At 40.6% G+C, this 15,218-nt stretch overlaps 1 pseudogene; it reads right to left on the bottom strand.

Annotated features, from left to right (window-relative positions):
- Positions 1-8,491: 8,491 nt before the first annotated feature.
- Positions 8,492-14,084, bottom strand: LOC110303402 (annotated as a pseudogene).
- Positions 14,085-15,218: the final 1,134 nt, after the last annotated feature.

Genomic DNA, 15,218 nt, shown 5'->3' with positions numbered 1-15,218 from the left:
CGGCTAGGATCAAAAATTCAGGTGACAGCAGATGCTGGCGAGGATGTGGAGAAAGAGGAACACTCCTCCATTGTTGGTGGGATTGCAAGCTTGTACAACTACTCTGGAAATCACTCTGGCAGTTCCTCAGAAAATTGGACTTAGTACTACCGGAGGATCCAGCAATACTTCTCCTGGGCATATACCCAGAAGATGTTCCAACCCAGTAAGAAGGACACATTCTCCACTATGTCCATAGCAGCCTTATTTATAATAGCCAGAAGCTGGAAATTTTTCTTTTAAGCCTTCCTAGAGGAAGAGTCTATCCTAGCAGAGAGACCAGAGACTCAGGGAGAGCATGGCAGTGAGTACAGGAAGCTTGCTTATCACACTTTCATCTCCTCTCAGGAAGCAGAAAGAAAAGGAAAGAAAGGCTATAACGTTTCTAAGTCTATACCATCCCTCAACTGATGGACTTCCTCCAGTAAAGCTCCATTTACTTAAGGTCCCAATCAGCATGACCAACTGGGGATTAAGCATTTAAATACAAGAGCCTATGGGAAAGGTCTGTCATTGCTTGAATGTTATACATGTTGTCTAAAAAGTACTATGTATGTCTGAAGGCAGAGATGGCTACTTTATTCATGGCCTTGCCACAAAGAAGAGAGGGTGAGATTGACTTAATGGCACAAGAGTTGAGCTTGTCTCCATGTTTATTGATCTATGGGGAATTACAGGCTTAGATCTGAATTACAACATTATGCTCATCACAGGACACAAGGACAACTGGCACTGCCTGTTCCTTTCCACATCTGAGCATCCTGTAGTCCTGTAACTTAAATAGAGCCATTTTTCTTGTCCTTCTCAGGCCCAGTTGTAAATCATGCTGCTTGTCCATGAGTCTGCAAATTGCAGTAGGCGAGCAGACCTCTGATGTGTCTTTCACAGCGGGCACATCTCCTTACATCCTGTGGCAGCCAAACTCTTGTTTTTGACTTAAAATTGGTCTTGGGAAGAATTTCCTTGCTTCTCTCTCAGGGTTAGCAGATATTTGCTTGGTATAGTTGCAGAATTGTTGCCTCTCCAGAGGGAAAGAGTTTTGTGTTTACTTTTTTCTCTGTAACAACAGGCAGGACTATGGGTCTCTGTGGAGCAAGATTTGTTTACTTCATCCAAATCGGAAAGGAGATCTGGAGACAGGGAAGGCTTTGTGTGTCCTTCGCTGGTGCTTCCAAGCACTTACTGCATGCTTGAGTCTCCAGTGAGTTTTCTTCCCCTGTGTCCTGTCCTCAAACTTTCTGAAGGTACCAGGTATAAATGAGCTACTGAAAGCTGGAAGTCTTTTGTATTGCTGGAATTGTATGAGGATTGCGCTAGGATATATGCTTAGGGTTGGAAAGTGACATGTTTATCCACAATTCATCTCTCAGGTTCAGTAAATCCTGGCTGATTTTTCCCCCACCTATGTTTCCACATCTCTGTACTGTACTCTGTCAATGAGGAAACTGTCTGTGCATCTCATTTCTCTTTGGATTGAATGAATACTTTGGGGAATTTAATTCTACTGGTTGCTTAGCTACTTCAGCTCTCAATGGCCTCCAAAGTGTTACTTCTTAGAGTTATTTAGTTTCTTTTATTGGTTGAGTAGATGAAACACTTCGCATCCTTCCCCATCCTCAGCCAGACATTAATTATCGTGGTCTATAGACTACACGGGCACCTCACTTTCTTCTCCTGTGTCATTTGCTTGGGTTTTCTCTCTTTTTGCCTTGGTGAGACTTTGTATACATTTATCAATTTCATTATTATCTTTTGAAAAGTAATTCTGGCTTCATTCATTTCTTCTATATTCCACTGATTTTGTGTTCCTATACATTTCCCTTCCATTCTTTTGTCCTGAAGTGATTCTTCTTCTTTTTTTTTTTTAAGATTTTAGAGTTGTAAGCATTATGTTGACTTTAATTTCTTCTGCTCCTATTATAAAACTGAGGAGAGTTAAGAGAAAGGCAAACCCATGGGATGCAGGCAGGGCCATGGGAAACAGAATGCCTAGTTATTCAAATGAGGCTGAAAGTCATCTATAAGAACATGGGCTTTTAAAACATTACCCAATCAGTCACAAAGCATGGTTTCCCAAGGTCTCAGCTAACAGTCAGTCCTTCGTTTTACTTTCCTATTCTTCCTCCCCTTGGGAAATGTTGGTGGCTGCCCACTACCTGCCCCTGCCAGCATGACATCACCAATGTGTAGACTTTCTTAAGACTACATTCACACTTTCATCTGACCCTTGGCCAATGAAAATCCTTGCTCCCTAATATTTAAAGTAACCTGCTGTATCTAGTCTATCTTGATTTTCAGTTTACCTGCAGGACATTGGCCTTTTCCCTGAGTATATTGGTCCCTTGTGCTTGACGTTACTTGGCAACTCATTATTGAGACCTATAGAATTTTTTCCTCTTATAGGAAGTTGCTGCTCTGTTTCTCTAAAAGAAATTTTGCTTGCTTGCTTACCTTTCCTCTGGGGTCCTTGCTCATTGTTCTTCAGGACCATGACTCAGAAGCCCCTGGATCAGCTAAACCCACTAAACCCACTGATCCTAAGAAAGATTCCATTGCACTCAAGCTACAATGAATCATTGACACCTAGAAATTTCTTGGGAAAAAAAATGTCATGGTTTCTGCTACATCACACAAATTGTATTTTAATAGGATTAAATTTGAAATAGCTGTCATAGTGTTTCTTACAGACATGTCTTTAAATATATTTTTAGTTTCTAAGGAAAACCTAAATATTTCTTCTTGTTAGATTTTTATTGGTTCATAATTTAACTGCATGTGATGGTCTAAGAACATACTTGTATTGCTTCAGTGAGGCTGCTAATTCTAATCTGATGCATCAGGATGCAGTCTGTGTTAGTAAACAGTCCAGGTGCCATGACAGAATAAGTAAACCTAAACACAGAAAATCTTGGAGTCATATATATATATATATATATATATATATATATATATACAATGTTAATAAAACTGAAAAACAGACAGTAACTGTACCAAACATTAGTAAGATGTAGTGTAATATCTAATAACGATACTTAACATCTCTGTTGTTTCTTCATGAACACTGCTCCAAAGAAATTATTCATGTTTAATTCACAAAAGATTTCACAAGAGCCTCTTATGTATTGAATTTATTCTCATTAATGGGTGACCCTGGCACACATTCTAAACACTATAAAGTGAACAAAGTCATCAATGTAATTAGTATTTTGTGCTGGACACTGTGGCCAGGACTGTTTCTCATTTATACAAGAGGTGATAATGGTGTTTGAGAAAGCTCAGATGTGTTGCAGTTGAACAGAGCTCACCTTCTTTGATTTTAGCTCACCTTCTTCTATGATTTTATCTCTGTGACCTCCAAAGCAATCAGAGTAAGGATCCAGTTCAGTTCAATACAAGTAAGTAGTCAGTGTTGGCCCAAACTTTGGGAATCTGACCATGAGCATTTATTTTAAGAACATTTAATCATAGTACAATTTGATGAAAACTTTCCTGGTGATAATGAACTCAATCCTATGTGTACCATAAACATATATAACATACATAAATCTTGTTGAGGAACAAAGTAAGCTAAGTATATATCAGATGTGACTACTTCAAAACTCTTTGTAAACTGCACATGACACCTTCTATAAAGATGGTTTCCACAGATTAACAGAGATAAATAAGCTTATATTAAGGGTTAAGGGGAGGGTCTGAGGTGGTTTCCATTAACACAGATAAAGTGCAATGGTCACCAGGTTAGAATGCACTTCTGCTCCCAGGTTTCTGGGCGATAAAAATCATTGTATAACTTTCCTTGAGGAAACATCGTTGCCTGTTAACATTTCATGTTCCCCTAGTACTGAGCTGAGAGACCAAAACCTTTGATGCCTCCTATATCTGAGAACTTCCCGTATAAATCTCTGCTTGCTTTAGGATCGAGACTCTATCTATTGTACTCCCAGTCAAGAAATGCTTCTCTCAGCAAGACTCATAATCTCACTTTTTGAAAAAAAAAAGGGGGACTCAAGAATATCAACCATGACCTATTTTCTTATGTACTGCATCTGTCCTATTTTGCACATTGCCTCATTATAAAGTCTACAAAGAAAGAGACTATGATATTCAAATCTGTTGAGATAGCTGACTCTACTCACAGGCAGCCATCTTGTTCTCAGTATCATTTTTTTTTCTACTTATTTGTATGTTTATCCAAGTCTACCTTATTTGCTGCAAGAACATGGAAACAAGATGACCCTAGTGTTTGATAGTAGAGCAACTGGTTAACTGTTGTATAATAGGAAGGAGAAGGCTTCCTGGACACGAGAAGAAATAAAGCCTCATGAGCCCTAGCATTGGGAACCATCCTGCTGAGATGTACTTGAGTAGTAACATCTATACAGCATGCCTGAAGTTTTCAAAGACTCATTTTTTTCTGAACAAAGAATACCAAGACTTAATATAATAACATAATTCTTTTTTAATTTATTGATTTTTATTCTTTTTCTTTTTTGTTATTGGATATTTTCTTCATCTACATTTCAAATGTTATCCCCTTTCCCAGTCCCTCTGCCTGAAACTCCCTATCCAATCTCCCCTCTGCCTGCTTCTATGAGGGTGCTCCCCCACCCAACCACCCACTCCTGCCTCCCCACCCTAGCATTCACCTACACTGGGGCATCAAGCCTTAACAGGAATAAGGGCCTCACCTCCCATTGATGCCCAACAAGGCCATCCTCTGTTACATATATGACTGGAGCCATGTGTACTCATTGGTTGTCAGTTTAGTCCCTGGGAGTTCTTGGGAGTCTCAGTGATTGATATTGTTGTTCTTCCTATGGAGTTGTAAAGCCCTTCAGCTCTTTCAGTCTTTTCTCTAACTCCTCCATTGGGGACCCTGCATTCAGTCTAATGGTTGGCTGCGGGCACATGCCTCTGTATTTGTCACACTCTAGCAGAGCCTCTCAGGAGACAGCTATATCGGGCTCCTGTCAGCAAGCACTTCTTGACATGCACAATAGTGTCTGGGTTTGGTGACTGTATATGGGATGGATCCCCCAGTGGGGCAATTTCTGGATGGCCTTTCCTTCACTCTCTGCTCCATACTTTGTCTCCGAATAACACAATTCTTTCCTTTTATTTCATTCTCTAGAAAATCCCAGGGCTTTGGTTTAACCTAAAGGCTACCTACCTAGAAATATCATTCAAATTTTGTTATGCTTGGGATAAGAAAATCCAAGCTATATAAATTTTGAATCATGCAAAATTATAATTTAAAAAGTTTCCCTTGTTATCAGTCCTTTTAATTTGAACTCAATACCACAACTGCTCATGTCATTAGATAAATGTATAAAAGCATAGTGAAAGACAGAAGGGTCCGTAGTCTTTCTTATTTGGAAATGCATAATGTCCAAGTTACAAAACACCTGTCAAGATGTTGGGTCTAAAGCATAGACACACCTTGCCAGCACCTTGCTTATTTTTCCAGATGATGCTTGAAGGAACATAGATCTATGTGTTGCTTGTGACTAATTTTGTGTTAAGAAGGCAGTGTATTACAGTTGTAAAAGAATTTAGATAAGCTCCAAAACTTTATACCATTCTAGCCTCTTACAGTATTCATAAGCTGATTTATAAGGCCATCATTGGAAAGAGAGGCCCATTGGACTTGCAAACTTTATATGCCCCAGTACAGGGGAATGCCAGGGCCAAAAAGGGGGAGTGGGTGGGTAGAGGAGTGGGGGAGTGGGTNTGGGGGACTTTTGGGATAGCATTGGAAATGTAAATGAGGAAAATACCTAATAAAAATATTAAAAAAAAGAAAATGGACCAGAAATATATTAACTTTTAAATAAGTAAAAACAGATGGTTATAAGTGGAAAAAGAAAGGATAAATGTTGAAATAAATGATAGCATGATTCTGGTGTAAAACTGCTTCTCTGTAGGATAAAGGGTTAAATTTTGTCTTGCTATCATTTGACTGTTTAAATTACAGGTGATTGAACAATAATCGATAATCTCCATGCCTCTTCTTAAAAGGAGGAACTAAACTACACATTGGAAATTGACATTTTGCATCAGGAGGAAAGATAGTGTCACCATCTTCAAAGACAAGCTGTACCCAAGAATCCTTTGGACAAACTTCTTTAGAGTCCTACCTTTCAAGTCTCTTTCTTCTCAGTTTCCTATTTTATTTTCCAGCTCTGTATCTTAAAATGTATCTTTTACAGGTTACTTAAGTCTTCATTTCCTTATGAGTATCCCTGTGCCACACCAAATGCATGCTCTGTTGTATTTTCTTAAACTACATGATGTTAATTTATTTCTCAGACACAGCTACTTCCTAGGATGGGAGAGGCAGGGCTTCATCTCCCTTGGAGGGCATTTAAGAAGGAGAAAAGGTAAAAGTGATGTCAGTTTGAGGTCTTGTCACTGTCCTCTATCTTCTTCCTTTTCCATTTCTATCTGCTTCATATTGTTATTATCATATTATTTTACACCCCATGATGCAGAGCTTCATGAGTGACACTCTGGTATCAAGGCTTCTATATTCATGCAGACTTAGTTCTATATTTGTTTGTTGGGGTTTGTCTGGTGCTGCTATGTGTTCAAATGCTAAATTCTGTACCCCAAGATTTGATCACTTCAAGACAAGTAAATTCCCAAATACATCTCCTTTGGTATGCAAACTTTAACACCCCCCCCCCATTTAAAACTATTGGTTAAATAAAAATGGCTACAACCAAATACTGGGGAGAATAGAGAGAAGCAGAGTTTGAGTTACAGGATTGGGGGGTCACAAGTAAGGACAACAAAGAAGAAGGAATAAGGAGAGAGAGAGGGAGAAGGAGCAAGGATAAGAGAGAACAGGTCTCCATCGTCATTATGCACCAGCAGCAAGTGCCTGAATGAAATGCCTCCCCAGCACACCAGATGGCTGGATCAGAAATGACCTAGGAAGATTCAAACAGCAGATATTTGGGGCACACAGTTGGGGAAATGGCCAGTCTAGAATTAGAGAATTAGATAAGGGGTAGTCCCTGAATAATTGCCCAGAGCCTAATAAACAATCCATAATTTGAGTGTCATTCATTTGAAGCTAGACTGGATAAACTTAATTCATATTAATTTCTATTTATGTGAAAATCCTTCAGTAGGGGCTGTTCTGATTTGGACGCTGTCTCTGGTAGGTGATTCCAATTCCTTTAATCAATCTTCTGCTGCTCGGAATCAGTAATGAGTCCTTCCAGGACGTGAAGGAATGAAACTAGGGAATCAGGCTCCTGGGACTTCCCTCCAGGCAATTTGCTTTGTTCTAGAACACATTCCGGCTACACACAGAGGGACTGGCTAACAATGAATTGTTTTTTGTAGACAGTGACCTGAAATGCTCAGCGCTTTTTTTCTTTGTAGAACAAAAAAAATTTTACTAAAAAAGAAGATGTATAAAAGTTTCCAGACAAGCCATAGAAAATGGTCACAAGCTTTTCATTCCTCTTTTGGGGTTGGGGTTGAGGGTCAGAGAATCTACACTTGACAGCAAAGTCACAATGTTATTAGTGAGGGCTGGGATGTTTATTTAATGTCCCTGTCTTAGTCAGGGTTTCTATTCCTGCACAAACATCATGACCAAGAAGCAAGTTGGGGAGGAAAGGGTTTATTCAGCTTACACTTCCACATTGCTGTTCATCACCAAAGGAAGTCAGGACTGGAACTCAAGCAGGTCAGGAAGCAGGAGCTGATACAGAGGCCATGGAGGGATGTTCTTTACTGGCTTGCTTCCCCTGGCTTGCTCAGCCTGCTCTCTTATAGAACCAAGATTACCAGCCCAGAGATGGCACCACCCACAAGGGGATCTTCCCGCTTGATCACTAATTGAGAAAATGCCTTACAGCTGTATCTCATGGAGGCAATTCCCCAAGTGAAGCTCCTTTCTCTGTAATAACTCCAGCCTGTGTCAAGTTGACACACAGAACTATCCAGTACAGTCCCCAATTTGGTTTGGAAAATAAAGCTTGCCCATCTACAGCGTCTAAAGTAAGACTTGGCTAGAGAGCATATTCTTAAAAAACTGGCTAGCAGCATTTATCCAGTGCAATTAGATCCTTTGACAGGGGAAGGGGAAAGGAGACCATAAGATTAAAATAAAACTCCTTTTCCCCTAAAAAGTAAGATAAAAACACCCATACCCCTGGCAGCTAACCCTGACAATTTCGGGCATTCACATGCTTTGTACTTTAATCATGATGGGGAAAGGAGTCAAGGCAAAGAGTCCTGCTTCTGGGCATCTCTCAGCAACCTGGATGGTACTTCTAGCCTCTGCTCACGCTTTACAACAGTGAATCAGGACAAAACAGATTTGCTAATGTGCATGTAATCACCAAAGATGAAGATGCCTGGGCTTTTATTCTGTGATGTTTCTAAGACTGTCTCCATTAAATGCAAACAAACAACCAAAAACAAAAACAAAAAAGGAAGAAGTCTTGGCAAAACAGGAGAAGCTGTGTACACTTGATGATCTGATTGACTTAAATATTGTTCATGGCATAGAGCCTAGTCCATGCTCTCGCTGTTTCTATGCCTTGGCCTTCGTTGGTCTTCCATTGCTCAGCTCTATCATTTGCTAATGGATCATCTGGATTAGGAGCACTTAACAAAGCCTGGATTGATAGCAGAACTGTGCGGATCTGCAGTGCTGGGGACCACTTACCTTTCAAAATATCTAAACATATTTTTCCCAACTTGTTTACATTAGGATGATAAATTTCAGTCATGAAGCATACTTTAGGTGCTGCCATTGGGTATTCTTCTGGAAGGAATTGTTCAAGTTTAAAAGTCCCTCCCTCACACAGGGCCCCCAATGGAGGAGCTAGAGAACGTACCCAAGGAGCTGAAGGGGTCTGCAATCCTATAGGTGGAACAACAATATGAACTAACCAGTACCCCACAGCTCATGTCTCTAGCTGCATATGTAGCAGAAGATGGCCTGGTCGGCCATCACTGGGAAGAGAGGACCCTTGCTTGGTCTTACCAACTTTATATGCCCCAGTACAGGGGAATTCCAGGGCCAAGTAGTGGGAGTGAGTGGGTAAGGGAGCAGGGCGGAGGGAGGGTATAGGGGACTTTTGGGATAGCATTTGGAATGTAAATGAAGAAAATATCTAATAAAAATTTAAAAGAAAAAAGAAAAAAAAAGTCCCTTCCTCAAAGGGGAAATAATGGGTGCCAGCAATGACCACAGGAAAATAATGGGCATTGTTCTAATCTGGTTCTGCTGTAATGCCAGGAACTGGTTCTGCCAACAAATGCTGAGTTTCCTTGATGTTATTTCAGGGGCAGCCCGGTCATCTTGTCAGATAAAATTACTCGCTACTCGGAATTCTGTTTTGGATGCAAATACTTCTGAGGCAAACATTCAGCCTGAACCTGGATCAGCTGCAAGCTCACAACTGGCTTTTATGTTTGCCCAGATTCATTCTAAGTGCCTTATATTTTGCCAACAGTGTGAAGAGGTTTACTGAATTTTTGAAGCTACACTTGTCAGTTAAATTCTCATAAATAATAAAGCAATAATAATTCAAATTTTCATGCCAATCATTCCTGTCTAAATTATACCCAAATGTAGTTATCAAAGGATATTACAATATAACTTATAATATAAGTTGGGGGGAAGGTCTGAAAATAAACAAAACATTTATTTCAATTCATGTTCACATAAATATAACAAACAGATAAAGGCATATGAACACATTTGTAACATGGTAGACATTAATATCAATAAAGATGTAGTTATTTCATATACACATTATACAAAACAATACTTACTCTCTTTTTGAGGGATCTTTCTGTTTTTATTTTGTGTGTATGGGTGTTTGGCCTGCAGGTTTGTCTGTGTACCATGTGAACAGAATGCCTGAGGAAGAGAATTGGACATCAGATCCCCTGGAACTGGAATTTCATAGCTGTCAGCTGTTGTGTGGGTGTCGGGAATTGAACCTGATTCCTAACTACTGAGTCATCTTTTTATCTTTAAACTTTGTTCTCCTTTAATCCCTTCAGGAAGCACTTGGACACCCCCACCCCCCACCCCTGCCACGGGATTATCTCATGGCTTCGTAGTACAGTTTCTTTCTTTTATTTATATATGAAAGAAATATATATATATATATATATATATATATATATATGTATAAAGAAGAGAAAAAATATATATTATTTTATTGAATATTTTCTTTATTTACATTTCAAATGTTATCCCCTTTCCAGGTTTCTCCTCTGGAAACCCCCTTGTTCCATCCCCTTCCCCCTGCTTCTATGAGGATGCTCCCCCACCCACTCCCCCACTCCTACCTTCCTACTCTGACATTCCCCTACACTGGGGCCTCTAACCACCTCAGGCCCAAGGGCCATTCCTCCCACTGATGCCTAACAAGGCATTCTCTGCCACATATGTAATCAGAGCCATGTTGGTGATCCAGACCCTAGGAGCTCCTGGGCGTCTGGCTGGTTGACACTGTTGCTCCTCCCATGGGGCTGCAAATGTCCTCAGCTCCTTCAGTCCCTTTTCCAACTCCTCTATTGGTGACCCACACACACATTCCAGTGGTTGGCTTCAAGCATCCACCTCTGTATTTGTCAGCCTCTGGCAGAGCATCTCAGGGGATAGCTTTATCAGACTTCTGTCAGCAAGCACTTCAGGGCATCTGCAATAGTGTCTGGAGTTTGATGACTGTATATGGGATGGATCCCCAGGTGGGGCAGTCTCTAGATGGCCTTTCCTTCAGTCTCTGCTCTATACTGTCTCCATATTTCCTCCTGTGAGTATTTTGTTCCCCCTTCTAAGAAGGACTAAAGCATACACACTTTGGTCTTCCCTCTTCTCAAGCTTCATATGGTTTATGAATTGAATCTTGGGTATTTCGAGCTTTGGGGCTAATATCACTTATCAGTGAGTACATCCTGTGTGTGTTCTTTTGTGACTGGGTTACCTCACCCCGAATGATATTTTCTAGTTCCATCCATTTGCCTAAGACCTTAATGAAGTCATTATTTCAGATCAAAACCTCAGGTCACAGCAGATGCTGGCGAGGATGTGGCAAAAGAGAAACACTCCTCCTTTGCTGGTGGGATTGCAAACTTGAATCAGTCTGGCAGTTCCTCAAAAAACTGGATATAGTACTACCTGAGGACCTAGCTATATCACTCCTGAGCATATACCCACAAGATGCTCCAACATGTAACAAGGACACATGCTCCGCTACATTCATAGCATCCTTATTTATAATAGCCAGAAGCTGGAAACAACCCAGATGTCCCTCAACAGAGGAATGGGTCCAAAAACTGAAGTACATATACACAATGGAATATTACTCAGCTATTAAAAACTTGCACCATTTTCTCTTTCTTTCTTTCTTTCTTTTTCTTTTTTTTTTTTTCTTGTTTTTTTGAGACAGGGTTTCTCTGTGTAGCCCTGGATGTCCTGGCACTCACTTTGTAGACCAGGCTGGCCTCGAACTCAGAAATCTGCCTGCCTCTGCCTCCTGAGTGCTGGGATTAAAGGCTTGCACCATTTTTTTCAAAGCATGTTTTCTAATTCTGTCTCAGTTCCTTACTTTTCCCTCCATGACTACCTATCTTCCCAGTTTATGAAGAGATCTCCATCTTCTCGGCCTTCTAAATAAATCATCTCATGATAAGACATTGTTGCTACTAAGGTTTACTTAGAAATTTGTTGGCTACAGCACACATGGAAAAATCTTGCTGTTATAAGTACTCAGGTCAAGTCTTTTCCAATTAGAGCATAGGCAAACATCCAGGTATGACTTTCAGTTCTTTGTTATACATTATTTATCCTGAGCAAAAATGAGCAAAATTGTCTTTGGTCAATGAACTGCAAAGGTAATAGGAAACAGAAAATCTTTTTGCATCACAGAAAATTTAAATCATATATCTTCTGATTAGTAATAATACTTATTAATTCTCTGGCACACTGTCTTATATATTTTTCATAAGAAATGTTATCAGGGAATCAAAACATTGTTGTAGAAAGGTACATGAATTATTCCAATTTTAATGTGCTGTGCATGTTAATAAGTGTCGTGTAGTCTTGATAAAAATGTGTATTATATAAAGCTAAAGTCTAGTCTTTCCTTCTGAAAGGCTCACCCCTTCTTAGCATGAACACAACAGAGCCCACATATCCAGAACATAAATCTCGAGGGGACAAATCACATCCAATTCATAACATTCTCTCCTTGTTCCACATGACTTGCATCCTTGTCACAGATGCAAAATACAGTCATTTGCTTCCTATCATCAGTAAGTTACAGCACTGCTCAAAGGTACATATCCAAATTCTCATTAGAGACTCAAGACAAAGAAGTTCATAGCTATGTACTAGCTAGTTGTACTGATACCACCAGTGTGAAGGAAAAAGGAGAGAGAGAGAGAGAGAGAGAGAGAGAGAGAGAGAGAGAGAGAGAGAGAGGAATGCAGCAGGGCAGACATGAAATCACAAAGCTCTAAGCACAGCATCCTGCTCCCACTGCAAGGGGAGATCCATGCAAGAAGTACAGCACCCACTCCCACTGCTAGAGTAGAGTCCTGTAAGACAGACAGCTCCCTTCCCCTTCAGAGCTGTGCTGGCTGCTGCCAACCTGGCTGGTCTCCTGGGCTGACTTTTTAAAACTGCCCCAGGTTTCCCTAGGTGAGTGTTGCTCACTGTTAGTGACTACCTGGTTGGAGTTGAGAGCAGAGACTTTCCTGTCATGATTTCAGAGGGCATTCTTTTTTTTTCCCCAATGTGAAAGCAAGAGGTTTATTTTCCATCTTGTCAGGATCAACCCTCAATCAGTCCCTCTAAGTGAGTGACAAGAAAGCGACCCCAAATGTCTATTACAAGCAGTTTTTATACTTTTTAGAGGCACAGCATACAAGGTTACAGTTCAAACTTATTGGCTAAGCATATTGACTTTTAAATCTATTGTCTAGCAAGTGTGACGCACATTTGAACTTAACCTGGGACTTTCTAGAGGATGAAGTGACTATTAGTACATTCTAAGAATTTTTTACTCAAGAGTATTCCTATAGGTGGAGAATGGAACTTGGCCTAGCCTTGACCACAGGTGGGAGGGGGAAAATGTAAGGAGGGTGTGAACTAGAAAAAGCCCTTAGGGTCCCTCATTCCCCCCTTCTTCTTATACAGGCTCCAATCCTGCAGCTTCACTCAAGACTCTTGGGTAATTAATTCATATTCTTCATGTCATGTCCTCAGGGTCTCATATTGTTGGCCTAGGACCATCAGCCCCACTGCCCCTATTCTGTTTTATGAAGACTCTAAGCTTGTTCAATATGCAGGGCTCAAAGGTCAACAATAGCAGGAGAACAATTAGGGGTCCTAGCAAGGTGGATATGAGGGTGGTTAACCAAGGGGAGGAGTTAACCAAGACAAAGAAGTTCATAGCTATGTACTAGCCTATGAACCAGCCCTGGCTCTGTTCTCGTTCTCTCTTCTGCTTGGCTAGCCCTTCTCTCACCTTGGCCATTGCATCTTTAACAACCCCAGAGTGGTCTATATAAAAGCAACACTCCTCAGCTAAGGCAGCACATAGCCTTCCTTTCTGAAGGAAAAGTTAAGTCTAGTCTCCTAAGTCAACCATTTTTTAAGGTGACCGATGGAAGTTTCTATTCTCTCTATATCTAAACCATTGGCTGCACTCAGGCTGTCATAATTTTTCTCTTGTAAGACCAAAGTAGAGGTCCTGGTGTCTTCCCCAGCTACCCCCAACCCCAAAAGAAGGGAGACAGTGAGTGCTATAACAAGTTTGGTGGACAGGCACATAGGATGGGAGAAGGAACCAGAATCCAGGCGGTCATGATCAAGGTCGAGTGATCTTGAGCTTGAGAGGATTATCTGTCTTCTGTACCATCCAGTCCAGCAGGGGTCCCTGGGGAGCAGGATGTCTGCAGGTTTCACATGGGAAGCATGTATCCAGGCCACAATATCGGTGGGCATTCTTGAACAATCTCTGCAAGAGTTCCTCTCCTGCAACTGTAGATGTTGGCATTTAGTCAAGGCTCTACCCAACAGTTACCTGGCAGCAGCCTGGTCTGCCTGATTCACTATAAAGGGGCTGTTTGCCCCCTCCTCTCTCTCTTGCTCTCTTGCTCTCTTGCTCCTGCTCTGTCCTCTTATCCCTGCTCCCCCTCTCTCCATTCCCTTCCTCCCCTTTCTCTCCACATGCTTATAACCAGCCTCTACTCCTCTTCTCTCTCTCTCTCTCTCTCTCTCTCTCTCTCTCTCTCTCTCTCTCTTCCTTTTTCTCTCTCTACTCCCTCAACTTCCCTTCCCATGCCTTGAATAACCTCTAGTCTATACTATACTGTAGTGTGACTGGTCCTTCAGTAGGAAGGGATGCCTCAGCATGGGCCCACAGAGGCATCCCCTTCCCCAATATCTGACTGCACATCCACTGGACATTTTTCTTCTCTCTTTATCTTCATAAAACACAACCATGGACTCCTTATCTCCCTGGTCTTTCATGACAATCTCAGTTGAGGTTACAAATCACCTTAACTCAGATTCAACATGCCTATAAGATCACCAATGTGTGGATGGCACCAAGAAGCATATAAGTGGAGAACCAAGGAGACAATAGGGTCTGTTTAAACAACTCTACTCTCTTGTGGTGACACAAATAGCCACAATACCTTCAAGGAGGCCCCACTTCTTAAAAATGTACCAATGCTCGGCATCTCACACTGAGTATCAAGCCTGTAGTATGTAAACCTCTGAATGAAAAAATATCCAAATTATAGCAGGCAATTAGCATTCCACATAGGTCACGGAAAGTGTGCAATAACTCATTCCTCTGATATCACACAGTGCAGAAGAAAAATTATTGCAGTCATATCTAAAATTATTTCTGATACCCTTTGACTTAATGAGTCTCAAAATTAGAATTAAAACATATTAATGAATGAGATCCAAACACAGAAAACTGTTAGATATATCCATAAATGAGGAAGTGTTTTAGATGCTAATTTATTTGTACATATATTGCAGAAGTATCTGGGCAAACTTCAGCTATAATAATATATGAGGAAAGCAGGAAATAATTTTATAATTGTTGTGTGTGTGTTTCTGATGGAGAAAAAGTGTTAAAAAATTAAAAGTTATGACTCTATAGCAAATTTGAAAT

Source organism: Mus caroli, chromosome 10 (genome assembly GCF_900094665.2).
Source record: "Mus caroli chromosome 10, CAROLI_EIJ_v1.1, whole genome shotgun sequence".
Classification (NCBI taxonomy): domain Eukaryota; kingdom Metazoa; phylum Chordata; class Mammalia; order Rodentia; family Muridae; genus Mus; species Mus caroli.
This window is presented reverse-complemented; position numbering and strand designations above follow the sequence as displayed.